This window comes from Meriones unguiculatus, chromosome 1 (assembly GCF_030254825.1).
Source record: "Meriones unguiculatus strain TT.TT164.6M chromosome 1, Bangor_MerUng_6.1, whole genome shotgun sequence".
NCBI classification, from domain to species: Eukaryota; Metazoa; Chordata; class Mammalia; order Rodentia; family Muridae; genus Meriones; species Meriones unguiculatus.
In genome coordinates, this window is record NC_083349.1 from 190,892,465 (window position 1) to 190,907,026 (window position 14,562).

The 14,562-nt window shown below is 38.3% G+C and overlaps 1 protein-coding gene across 3 annotated transcripts in view; it reads right to left on the reverse strand.

The window, feature by feature from the left end:
- Scaper (S-phase cyclin A associated protein in the ER) overlaps positions 1 to 14,562 on the reverse strand; it is a 334,907-nt gene that overhangs the window by 105,813 nt on the left and 214,532 nt on the right. The gene's annotated exons all lie outside the window — the stretch shown is intronic.

Here is a 14,562-nt window from a genome sequence, read left to right on the forward strand (position 1 = left end):
GATGACAAGACACATTTATCAGGAAGAGGAAATGTGTTATTTTGTAATCCTAACTCCTACCTAATTAGAGCAACTGACTTCCACAGAGGTTTTCTCCGCTGGAATGTTCTTCAGTAATACCAGACAATCTAACACTTTTGCTGTATGTATGTCTTTCTTTAGCTATTTTAGAGGATATTAAGATTTTAGAACTCAACCTATGATTACTAACAATCTATGATTATTCCTATATAATCTCTGAATTATATATAACTTCTCTAAGTTCTTTGTATTATTATGGCATTGGAAAAAGCCTTTTTCCATTATACTATTTTAGTTTTTAAGTACCATGTATGTAAGAAACAGGACAGAAACCTGTTCTGGCCCCTATACATATGCTGAAGTCCAAAACTCAGACAATAATAGCATTTAAGCTATTTGAAGAAATGATTAAATGAAAACAAAGCTGTAAGGGTTCTACAATGTGACTGGTACCCTAACAAAAACAACAACCACTACAACAACACAAGGGATATGCCTGCAAACAAACAAACAAACAAACAAACAGGCCATGTAAGGACAGAGTTAGAGCCCCTCGATGGGCAGGGAGAGACCGCAGGAAAAATCCAACCTGTGACAGCTGATCTTGAACTTTCTAGCCCCTAGAGATGTGAGAAAACAATTTCTGTTGTTTGACTACCTAGTCTGTAATTCTTTGTTACAGCAGCCCTAGAGATAAATACATTCATCTTCATTACCATACCCACTCTATCTCGTTTAGTAGTGTTCTACATTTCACAAGCTTGGATGCTTTTTGAAGTACTATGATGTGTGTGTGTGTGTGTGTGCGTGTGTGTGTTGGGGAAGGGTCAAATACAAGTATGTATTATTAGCTCTATCACACAGGTGTGCCTGAATCTTTTAATGCTCTGAACACTAATAACCTATCAATCAATGGCTCAGTTGATCTAGATTCTAGGAGTAAAAGCAACTATATATTCTAATGACTCATTTGCTATTTTTATTTGTGCTACAATAAGCTCACTTTGAAAACTAGGTAAATCAGACCTTTAAAATCAATAATTTAAAAAGATTAAAAATTAATAATTTATTATTTTTCTTTTATTTAAAGACATTTTAATAGATTATGTATTTCCTGTAAACACTTTTTTGTACAATTTTATTTTTAATTTTAATTTTATTTACATATTTATTTATTACCATTTATTCCCTTTGTATCCCTGCTGCAGGTCCCTCCCTCATCTCCTCCCAGTCTCACCCACCCTCCCTCTTCCCCCCACCATGCCCTTTCCCTGGTCCCCTGATAGAGAAGGACCTCCTCTCCTTCTATCTGACCCTAACCTATCAGGTCTCATCAAGGCTGTGTACAGTAACAAAGTGCACTAGATTTTAAAAACAAAAACAAGAATAAAAACATTTTAAAAATGGTTACACGTTAAAATAACATTTTGTTAATAGTTGAGTTAAACACATCATGAAAAGAATTTCACCTGATTCTTCCAATAGTTTTAGGTTTTATAATTTTTGGTTTTTTTATTGCAAGGAGTACTTTTCCATTAATAATAAATCAATTAACTATGTTAATTATAATAACTTATAATAACTAATAAATTATGAAAAATTATAAAACTCAGATTTTTAGTAATTTGTTTTATTTATGTAAAAAACTAAAATAATCCAATTAAAAATGGGATACAGATCTAAATAAAGAATTCTCAACAGAGGAATCTCTAATGGCTGAGAAGTACTTAAAGAAATGTTCAGCATTCTTAGTCAACAAGGTAATGCAAATCAGATTCCATCTTATACCTGCTAGAAGGCTAAGATAAAAACCTCAAGCGAGAGCACATGCTGGAGAGGATGTGGAGCAAGGGGAACACTTCTCCACTGCTGGTGAAAGTACATACTTATTCAACCACTCTAGAAATTAATTTGGCAGTTTTTCAGAAAATTGAGAATAGTTCTACCTTAAGACCCAGTTATACCACTCCTGGGCATACAACCAAAAGATGCTCCACCATACAACAAGGACATTTGCTCAACCATTTTCATAGCAGCTTTATTCATATTAGCCAGAAAATGGAAACAACCTAGATGTCCCTCAGCTGAAGAAAGGATTAAGAAAATGTGGTACATTTACACAATGGAATATTATTCAGCTATTAAAAATGATATCATGAAATTGATGGAACTAGAAAAGATCATCCTGAGTGAGGTAATCCAGTCCCAGAAGGAAAAACATGGTGTGTACTCACTTATAAGTGGAGATTAGCTATAAAATACAGGATAACCACGATGCAATCCATAGACCCCCAAAACACTAAGTAACAAGGAGGGACCAAGGGGGAATGCTCGAGATGGGAAAACAGAATAGACAATTGGGGTGGACGGAGGAAGAAGACTGGGTGGGTTAGGGGTGGGGAAGAAGGGATCAAGGGGGTGAGGACTGAGGGAGAGTACTGGGAGAGTGAACTGGAATTGGCAGTGAGGGGGCATCTCTAGGTCCCCTACGAAAGACTGCTTGTAACAGGTGATATGAAGCCTGAATTATCCATATCCTGTAACCAGGGGAGACTTAGAATGGAGTGATTGGGACACTAACCAGCCATAAAACCCCAGACCCACAATTTGTCCTGCCTACAAGATGGTCAGGGGTGAAAATGGAGCAGATATTGAGGGAATGACCAACCAATGACTGGCCCAACTTGAGACCCATGCCCTGAGAGAGAGAGAGAGTCCACCCCTGACACTATTAATGATACTCTGGTATACTTGTAGTCAGGAACCTAGTATAACTATCCTCTGAGAGGCTTCGTTCAGCAAGTGATGCAAATAGATGCAGAGACCCACAGACAAATATTAGGTATAGCCTGGGGAAACCTGTGGAAGGGGTAGGGGGAATGACAAAAGGAAGCAGTAAGGTAAAGGACACCACAAGAAAATCCATGGAATGAACCCACAGGGCTCACAGACACTGAACTAGAGAGCATACATGGGACTGACCTAGGCTCCCTACACACATGTAACAGATATGCAGCTTGGTCTTCAGGTGGGACTCCTAATAGCAGAATCAGGGCTGTCTCTGACTCTTTTGTCTGCTCTGGATCCCGTTCCCCAAACTAGGTTGCTCTGTCTAGTCAGTTCTACTGCAACTTGATATACCAAGACTGCTGGGAATCCAGGGCAGGCCTCCCTTTTATGAAGAAAAAAGGAGGGTGGGGGAAGTGAGAGAGAGGGACTGGAGGACAGGAGGGAGGGGAAGCTGCACTCGGGATGTAACATAAATACATTAGTTAATTAAATAAAAACAAAAAATAACTCCAAAACAAAAATGTTTTATTTATTTATTTTTGAGTGTTTATGTTGTGTTTTATGTATTAATTTCATCCATGATAAAACTATCCTTATTCTACTCACCCTCCTCATCTGTCACCTTTAAAGCCTCCTTTTCCTCTTTCACGTTCTTCTTTTCAGTTTCCTGGCCTCTGTACACACACACACACACACACACACACACACACACACACACATACATATATACACATATACTCAGGTATATATACACACAACACATACACACACATACGTTCTCTCTCTCTCAAGCTTGATTCTGTTTTCTTGCTATTGAGAATAGAACACTAATGAACATGGATATGCAAGTCTGTAGCAGGATTTAAATTCCTTTGGGCATATTCCCAGGAGTGGTACAGATGGTATGAATGGGTCATGTGGCAGCTCTACTTTTAGTTTTTAATGAAATCTTCTTACTTATTTCTATAGTAGTTGCACCAGTTTATACTCCTACCAAAAATAAATATGATTTACTCTTTCTCTACTTCCTTGTCATTTGTCATTGGTTTTCTGAATGACAGTCATTTGGACTGTGGTGAAATAGAATCTCAAAGTGGTTTTAATATCCATTTTGATAAGCTTATAACTTTGAACAGAGGTAATATATTCACTAGTTATTGGCTATTTGTATTTTTTTTAGAACTCTGTTGAGTTACTTCTTTAAATTTTTTAAACTGGGTTGTTTTCATGCTTAAAATTTTTTACTTATTTATATATTCTCGATATTAATCTTCTGGAAGATGAATATCTGTGAAAAGTTTCTCCCATCTCTAGGCTCTCATTTCATTAAACGTTTCCATTGCTGTATTCTATAGAAGCCTTTTATTTTTATGAGGTTCCATTGGACAATACTGCTTTAAATATTTAGCACAGAAGATGGGTCGAGCATATGCTTAAGAGTGGAACTTCTGGGTCACAACTATGCAGAACCCGTTTTACTAGTTATGGGCAAACAATGTTATAAACTGTTTAAATCAGTCTCTGCACATTCTGCAACACGCTGTTCATTTCAGTTAGTCCATATTCTTTCCTAAGTTTGCTTCTATCAATCTGTCTAACTTCAGTCCTCTCAAAAGTATGTGCTGATATTTTTGTGAGGTTTCTATTTGTCTTTTCTTTATACCCAGAGAATGAATATCTTTGTTTGTTGGCTATTTATGGCTTGGTAGTTTTCGAATTTCCTGTTATTTGGTGAAAATCTGAGGTTTTTTTTGTTTGTTTCTTTATTATTATTATTATTACTACAATTTATTCAATTTGTATCCCGGCTGTGTCCCCTTCCCTAATCTCCTCCCAATCCCACCCTCCCTCCTTCTTTTCCCCCTATGCCCCTCTACTAGTCCAGTGACAGGTGAGTTCTTCCTCCGCTTCTGTTTGACCCTAACCTATCAGGTCTCATCAGGACTGGTTGCATTGTCTTCCTCTGTGGCCTGGCAAGGCTGCACAACACCCCCCCCCCCCAACCCAAGGGGGACCTGATCAAAAAGCCAGCCACTGAGTTCATGTTAGAGACAGTCCCTGTACTGCTTTGTTAGAGAACCCACTGAGTCTATGGGCTACAGCTGAGCCGGGGGTTTTAGGTTTTCCCCATGCACTGTCCTTGGCTGGGGTATGAGTCTCTGCAGGAGCTCCAGGGCTCTTTTTTTTTTTTTGGCTCTGCTGGTTTTCTTGTGGAGCTCCTATCTCTTCCAGGCCTTTCTACCTCCTCCTTCTTTCATAAGATTCCCTGTACTCTGCCCAAAATTTGGCTGTGAGTCTCAGTCTCTGTTGCGATACCTCGATCAGTAGAGTCTTTCAGAGGCTGTCTGTGGTAGGCTCCTGTCCTGTTCTTTGTCTTCTCCTGCTTCCAATGTCTATCACATTTGTCCTTCTGAATGAAGGATAGACCATCTTCCCTAGTGTCTTCCTCGTTGTTTAGCTTCTTTAGGAGTATAGATTTTAGTATGTTTATCCTATATTATATGGCTAATATCCACTTGTGAGTGAGTATATACCATGTGTGTCTTTCTGCTTCTGGGTTACCTCACTTGAGACGATCTTTTCTAGTTCCCACCATTTGTCTGCAAATTTCATGATTTCCTTGTTTTTAATAGCTGAGTAGTATTCCATTGTGTAAATGTACCACAATTTCTGTATCCATTCCTCAACTGAGGGACATCTAGGTTGTTTAGCCAGAAGCTGAAAATCCGAGATCTTAATTAGATTTAGTATTCAGTTAAATCTGACAAATGCTTATCAAGTCCCAACTACTTCTTTTAAAATTTTTTATTTAACTTTTATTAATTACACTTTATTCACTTTGTATCCCCCCATAAGCCCCTCCCTCCTCCCCTCCCAGTCCCACCCTCCTTCCCCCTTCTCCATGCATGCCCCTCCCCAAGTCCACTGATAGGGGAGGTCCTCCTCTCCTTCCTTCTGATCTTAGTCTATCAGATCACACCAGAAGTGGCTGCATTGTCATCTTCTGTGGCCTGGTAAGGCTGCTCCCCCATCAGGGGGAGGTGATCAAAGAGCAGGCCAATCTGATTATGTCAGAGGCAGTCCCTCTTCCCATTACTATGGAACCCACTTGGACACTGAACTGTCATGAAGACCCAACTACTTCTATACCCCAAGAAAGTTCCCTCATTTCTCTTTTGCAGCCAAAACCTCCTCCATAGTAATATCATGATATCTCATTAATAATACTGTAAATTAGATCTGTCTATTATGGAATTTCATACAAATAAAAGCTGTGTTTTATATATGAATATTATTTGGATTAATTTGGTAGTAAGTATTTATTATAGTTACTAGTTTTAGCCCAATGGCACCATGAGACAGGAGAAATCAAAGAAAGATGGTGAAGAGACTTTGTATCAAGAAGTAAACACAGCTGAGCATGGGGGCACATGTCTTTAATCCTATTAGTTCAAGGCCAGCCTGGTCTACACAGCAAATTTCAGGATAGCTAGGACTACATAGAGACACCTTGTCTTTAAATGAAAAGTCTTTTGTATCACATACAAATTATACATACAATATCTAAAATAGATAAAAATATTAAAATAAGCAAAATACATCTGTAAAGCACAGTAATTAGCACTGAGGGCTTAACACATTTCAAAACATCCACTCTTTAAACTCTTATTTTCCTCCATTCTCACAGTGCTCAGGCCTTCAGATTCTGATAATCTTGTATCTGTTACATCTCTTGACTGCTGCCTCCTGTCCAAGCCTACTGTTCCCATATTCACTTTAGATTCGCATGTTCTCCTGCTCGAGGGAGGAGCCTAAATCATTACTGTAAATGGAGGGGAAAGGACTGAGTAAAAGCAGACCTGCTTAATGTATACAATTATGAAAAAACGGCCTCAAAGCCTTTTATGATATGCCAACATGGCTGTGATCTGAAGATCTTAAGCCACTGACTCTAATGGTTATTTAGCAGGACAAAACCCAGGAATTTAAAAAACTATAAAGGCCATTCAAAGACATCTTTTTACTCATATAACTGAAAATAGAAAATTTATCTTTTAAAGAAAATAAAGCAAAAAACACAATCAACTGCAAAATTAAAAAAACAAAAAATAGAAACAAGCCAGTTTCTCTAGCAGTCAAACTGATGCACACTTCTGAATTAGATATACAGTGAGAAATCTCTGATCTCTTCCAGTAGGCACAGTCAAATGGGCACTTTGCTTAGCATACGTCTAACCTCTTTCCTGCTCCACTGTCAACTCCTATGCACTTTATCGGTTCTCTTCTTCCCTACGGTCTGCAAGCTCCTTATGAGCAACTCACTTACCTCTCCATCCTAGTGGTAGAGAAGGGTAACTTGTTGGATAGGTGGCTCAACTAAATATTTGTCTCAGACAACGAAACACTCCATGAGATATGATGGATAAACTCAAAACAGAGGCTTGTCACTATAAGAAGGATGATGCCCCGCCCCTTGCCTCGTGGATCCCAGTCCTTAACACAGCAATACCAACAGCTCTTTTCCCTCTCTGAACATTAACAGTAGACATAATAATTTTACAATATCTGAGATTATTTTGTTGTTGTTGTTTGGAATTAAAGGCATGAGCCTGGCTTGAGATTATTACTTCTTTACCTCATAGGAATGGATACGGAAATTGTGGTACTTTTACACAATGGAATACTACTCAGAAATTAAAAACAAGGAAATAATGAAATTTGCAGGCAAATGGTGGGATCTAGAAAAGATCATCTGAGTGAGGTATCTCAGAAGCAGAAAGACACACATGGCATATACTCAATTATAAGTGGGTACTAGACCTATAAGATAGGATAAACATACTAAAATCTGTACACCTAAAGAAGCTAAACAAGAAAGAGGACCCAGGGTAAGATGATCAATCCTCACTTAGAAAGACAAATGGGATGGACATTGGAAATAGGTTCTAAAAAAGGAAATCAAGGTAGCTCAATTAAGAATCATTTCAAATGTTGAAATTAAAAGGATAAAAAAAGAACTTTTCAAGTATGTGGCATTAAGTGTATAAATGAAAAAAAAAACAACTAACTAACTTTCACACAATAACCCAGACAAATGTAGGAGCAGTAGATAGCCTTCCTGTCTATTCCCAAGTTTTGTCACATTAATTTCTTGTGCCTATCACTTGGCACTTGCTATTCTCTTCACATTTTGGCACCTCACTGCCCTAATAATGAGACACTCTTCCAAGCACTGTTTTATTCCTGTCTCTGTCTTCAGCATGCACAGAAATTGATTACCAAAATTACTTTCTCCATCAGAACTGCTGCCTCCTCAGCCTGTAGTGCTCACATGTCATCTTTTAAGCCTCTAAGACCCAGATGAAATGTTACTTCTTCCCGTGAGATTTTCTAATCCTTTCAACTAAAGTCAAAGTCTTCTATGTATTTAACTCTATTTTTGTGGCTATCATTTTGAATTTTATTTAAAGATATTTGTGTCTATGTGTTAAATGATCAGCTTAAATACTCTGGTCTCTGTGTTCCCACCTAGGGTCAAGCATGGGATATATACAAAAGCCTTAGCAAGTAAAGATTACTTCTTAGTTGAAATCACTTTATTCTAGGAGCGAACTGAGTGTACCTACTCCCTTTACCCCTTTTGCAAACACTCTGCATTTAGAATGGAAAGCCAGAGAATAATTTCACAAAGAGTTTTTTTAAAAAAGCTTTATAATTATGATTTGATTAAGAAAAAAATACCTGTAAGGACAGAATGCACTGCTCTCCTTTCTGTATCTGACATAACATCTTAATAGCTCTGCCTCCCCCTGCTCTCTCCCACCATGGACTGACAACTAATAGGATTAGTAGCTTCATTCTAATAACCCAGCTTAGTTAAAAGCCAGGAAAAAAAAAGATAGTCTCAATCTGAATTACATGGCCTGGGAATCCACCCAATTATTAAGTAGAGTAACTGTTATTAGCTCTCCTAATCAAAGGAGAGGCAGCTGCTCATCTCTGGTGACCTGCAAGGGCCGCTAGCCTTTGTACTTGACTTCTCTGTACACAGTGATTATGTTCTTTGTGATCATGGAAGAAGGCCTTCCTGGCTTTTTAGAGAGGCAGCAGATGGGGGAAGCTGTTTGCATGTTCATTAGCAGGATAGGTTAGGCATTTGTTCTGAGCATCTGTGGCACCTTAAGACCCATTTAAAGATAGTTCTGAGAAATGCGTATATTTGGAACTCAGCCCAATTTCTTTATAGACATGAGGAGCCTGGAAATGAAACTTTTTATGATTGTTCTCTGCATGCAAAGCTCCGCATACACTTCCAGAACACACTTCTCTACTCCCTTACTATCCTCACATGTCAATGCTAGCTTAAAAAGAAGCAAGCAGAATGAGCTGATATTCCCTCCCCCTGTTCTTTTACCCTTAAAGCTTTCAGCCAGTTTTGCTGGCTTCCCCACATTCTTATAATCTGAGTAAGTGCCTATGCTCAGATTTCTAGCTGTAGGTGCGAACACCAAAAGAACTAAGGTTCTAAGGGCAAAGAAATCACAAGACTGAAATTCTAAACTTGTGGGAATCTGGTGCCAAAAAGATTGAAATTCTAAAGTATATTTTGAAAGCTTAGGTAACATGGTGAGACTGAGGAAGTCTAGAGAAGCTTCGCCAAGAAGAGGGAACAACTACCTTGCGATGCTAATTAGAATGTGGACCCCTTAGAAAGCTCCCTCAGTGGGTGCTGGATTGTGCCATTTCTAACACATTTGGGCTAAGGGTGAAGGGAGTAGGGTGGGAGATGAAGAGACACTAATGGAGAATAACAGCAGGACAACAAAGGCATGATCAGGCTTTCTCTCTCTTCTTTTTAATTTTAATTTAAAAATTATTTTATTTAAGTTTATTTACATCCCAAGGGCAGCCCCTTCCCTCCTCTCTTCTCAGCCCCCGACTTTTCCTTTTTTGAGAGCTGTTGTGTGAAAGATGACCAAAAATTAGCATGGAGTTCATTGCTATCATCCACGATGAAGTGGTTTTTATCTTATTCTCAAGCTCCCCAAAGTGAACAGACACTGGGTTGGTCCTAGCACTCATAGTCTAGTGAGGGACAAACTTAAAAATTCACGCAATACAATAAGATAAAAGCAAGAATGAAAGGATATATATACAGAGTGGCCCAGACAAAGGAAATGATTACTTTGGTAATTTCTTTAATACTCAAATGGTGTCAATATGTGCAATTTTCTAAGTTATCACTCTACTACTTAAATAACAATGGGCACTAGGCATGGTTACACATGCTATAATCCTAGCACAGGTAGATGGAAACAGAAGGTTCAGGAGCTTAAGTCCAGCCTAGACTACACAGTGATTTTAGCTTGAAGCCTGCCTAGGTTATCTAAAATCCTGTCTTAAAACCAAAACCAAAACCAAAACCAAAACCAAAACCAAAACCAAAACACAGACAGACAGACAGACAGACAGACAGACAGACAGACAGACAGACAGACATACACACACACAGTCAAAACCCAAACACAATGGACTCAGGCTCAACTGTCCTGCAACAGTTTTGCAAACCAAACCATTTCTTCTTTCCTGGAGGTCAGTAAATCTGCACATCTCTGGAGGTTCTGATTCTCACTTCAGCAAGGTCTTGGTTGTTCTTTGGTTTGGGGGAGCAGCTGGCTTAAGCCTTGTGATGGGACACAAGGAAATAAAGCACAACCATATTAGAAGTGATTCTGCTAGCAAGCCCTGGGTCTGCTCGATTAGTCTAGAGGAAATGAAAGGAAGTAAGTAGCTAGTGATAAACAATGTCAGAGATTTCTACAGGGATTATTTGAAATCTTTCTAGTTTAGCATTAAAAAGGGCATATGGGAGAAACTGAGAAGGAAAAACACTCTAAAATATTCTCAGGAGACTACTTGATGCAAAATGAGGTTTAGGGAACTTCTAGGTATCCCTATGCTTTGCTCATGGATGAAAAGTGGGTAACATAAACACCAAAACTCTGTTATTCATCGAAATGTTCCAAACAATATCCTCCTGTGTGTAGAACAGTGTGATGGGTCTTTCTAAGATTTGTGTTCTTTCTTCTGGCCTTTGCTAAGGGAATATGAACAGATGTTTGCAGAATGGGTAATACTGTTCCACTGAATTCTTGTATTAGAGCTGAGCTTTGCTGCTACTTGTGGTGAGTGAAAATAAGGCTTTCCTAAGGGGATGAGATATTTTAAAGTCTGCTTATTTAAGGCGAATAAAACTCAGAGGTGTCATTAAGTCTGAAGAACAGACAACCATGATACATTATGCTTTGGGAAATACAAATATAAATCTCTTTCCCATTGCAAGCATACTTGAAAGATAAATTTGATGGCCAATTTATACTTTAAAGAGGCTTGTAAATCTGAATTGGAGATAGACTCTTGCTTTAATTCAATGTAAGTTTATATAACCACAACACAAAGAAATAAACCTATTGTATGAAACAGAATGTAAGGATGCTAAAAAGCAACTGTAGTGGGAGCCCACAAAGCCATTCTAGCAAGAATGGAGAAGTGGGGATCTGAAAATACTAGTAGAAATAATATACTGCATGGAAGAGGAGAGAGTGAGGCACAAAGAACATTTAAAAGACCAGTGCTCTAACCCCTGAGCTAAGGAGCCGTCATCTACAAGGAACATTTAGAATAGCCAACTTTGTGATATAGAAGATTGCAAAGTAAGTCTTTCCATATCAGATGGAGTATAGAGAAATTATGTACTCTGGACTGTGATCACCTTGTGGTAAGAAGTGGGTCTTACTCAATGTTTGAGGCTGTAAGCACAGGAACTATGAATGTAACTTATGGGATAACAGTTTGGGCCCCACAAAACATCAAAATAGTTAATTCTCTTTATTTCTCAGTGCTCTGACACATAAGGCTAGTTTCTATGTTAAGTGGTAACTGAGAGGATTAATTAAATTAATCTGCAAACATGTTTCCAACATCTTCCTTTTAAGTTTTAATTTTTCATATATTTTGATCATATTTTTCCTCTTTTCTAAATCTTCCCAGAATGCTTCCCTTCCCATCCAATTTCATGTTTTATTTTCTCTCTCTCTCTCTCAAAAAAAAAAAAAACCCTCCCAGACAAAACAAGAAAAATCCTCTAAATGACAAAAATTAACAACCAAAACAAACTAACAGCATCAATAGCAACCCTCCCCCCTCACAAAAACATGGAGTCTGTCTTTTTTGGCTAACTACACTTGGGTACTAGGCCTGCCCTGCACGTTTTTGTTTATTTAGTTTACACACATGCAACACACACTTGCATGAGCTTGTTCTTAGGGTTTGAATTCAGGTTGTCAAGCTTGGTGTCAAGTGCTGTTACCTGCTGGGACATCTCACCAGGTTTTTAAATTTCCTTTATACTCCTTAAGTAAGTACTTAGAATACTGTCATTACGTGAATATCAGTTCTACCTGATAAGACTTCTTACATTTTGCTTCATATTTTATTCTCAATTCATTAAAATGTCCAATGATAAATCTTCATAAATATCTATATCCACCAATCTACTAGCCTGTCTATCTATCTATCTATCTATCTATCTATCTATCTATCTATCTATCATCTGTCTACCCATCTACGTACCTTTCTCTTTCTTCTTTCCTTCCTTCCTTCCTTCCTTCCTTCCTTCCTTCCTTCCTTCCTTCCTTCCTTCCTTTTTCTTTCCAGGAAGAGGAGTTTTCTGTCTGTCTCTCTGTCCATCCATCTATCTATCTTTACAGAAAGGGTTGGCTTCAAAACTCTATGCAGCTGAGAGCTGAGGAGAGCCTTGAATTCCTAATCACCCTGCCTCCCCATGCGTGGCTTACAAGTTTGTGCTACTATAACTAGCTTAAAACCATGGATCTTCAATGTCCTGAAAAATATATTATGAGACCTTTGTGACATCTGAAAACTGTACTGAAGTGTGGTTCTCTAATAAATACCTCTCCTTTATCTAAGACTTCACCTACTTACTCTATTAGCCTCAGCTTTAATATTACTTACTGGAAGGGGCCTTGTCTTCTCTGACATTTGTTTATTTTGTTCAGTGTTCCTAAATACCCATGAGCAGCTCTATTTCTTCATAAGAGCAGTTTGTGGATGCATTTCGTCTACTGTCATATAAATTAAAGTGACTTACAGAAGTAAATCTCATTTTCACTCATGTCCTCAAGTGAGGACATTCAAACAATGTATTTAAGATATTTAGGTTTGTAGAGAAAATTTCAATCTAACAGTTTGACTTTCCAATTTACCTTGAAATCACCATCATTCTTCTATTGCCTTATTCTAAAAAGGCAAGCAAGATGCTATAGCCTATGGACTGTGAGGTAGTATGAGTCACAGACCATCTGCAATATGATAACTGTATTTCTTTCCTCAACAGAGGAGAGAAGGGTAGACAGAAATGTATTTAACAAAAACACACACTCTGAGGAGGTCATGGTCATCTCTGGAGCATCTGGTAGCTTTCAAAGCTTAAATATTTCTGGATGACAGCCAAGGCTTAGAAAACAATCACATGGTCATGCAGAAATCATTCTGCTATAGGCCATCCTGGACGGTTTTGATGACTCTGAGTCAGTATAGGTGACACAGGGCTGCTAGAGCTGGGATTGCTCTATTGAGAGAAAAAAAAAAAGTTCCCAATTTCTGTGTGCAAGCATTCAAGAGAGCAGTAGGACCTATGTTGTAATAGACAGTCCAGGAATCCTTTCCCGTGAATTCAAATAACAGAGAGAGGTGAGTAGGAGTCGCTGCTGGAGGACACCGCATCTAGTATAGGATGTCAGTCAGAAGAAAACTGCCTTTCCCATCAAAAGCATACTTCTGGTTCTTCCTTCCTCCCCTTCCAATTTCACTTCCCCTTCTTCACTGAAATTCTCTTATTGAATTGTGACAGCTAGTAAATGACAAATAAAGCATAATATGCCTTAAGTGCAGACCTCAGAAGCCAATATTCTACTGACAAAGATTTCAATGACAATTAAATGGGTTCTCACAGTATTTTAAATAATAATGAATTTACATAGAGGGGCATCAGGTTTCTCCCTTTTGTTTGACTGGCCTCTGGAGCCTATGATTGATACTCCTTATTTGGCACTTACACACCAAGTCAGAACCTGTGAGATTCTTTTAATGTCAGTTTACCCTTGAATTTTTGAAGGATTATATTATGATACTAGACCACTAGTTTGTTTTATATATCAAATCCTTTGTTCTTTTTTAAAATTTTCTTTATTGTTATTATTATTACTTATTACTATTTATTCACATTGTATACCAACCATAGCCCCCTCCCTCATCTCCTCCCAGTCCACCTCCCTCCCTCTTTTCCCTCTATGTCCCTTTCCTAGTCCACTGATAGGGGAGGTCCTCCTAGCTTATCAGGTCTAATCAGGACTGTCTGGGTCCTCTTTCTCTGTGGCCTAATTAGGCCACCTAACCAGAGGAAGGTGATCAAAGAGCTAGCCACTGAGTCCATGTCAGAGACAGCCCCTGTTACCCACTTTGTTCTTTTTTTTTTTTTTAAAGAACAATGCTTGATAAATTAGCTTTCCTTTCTCCCTGTACCTAAACCTGATTAATTTGCTCTTCCATATAGCTTTTAGTCAGCTAGTATTTCTTCCATTTCAATATGCTGGAATTAGAGGCGGTACTGTATAGCTTTTGTAAACTTGACACCAACTACAGACATTTGGAAAGAGGGAACCTCAACAG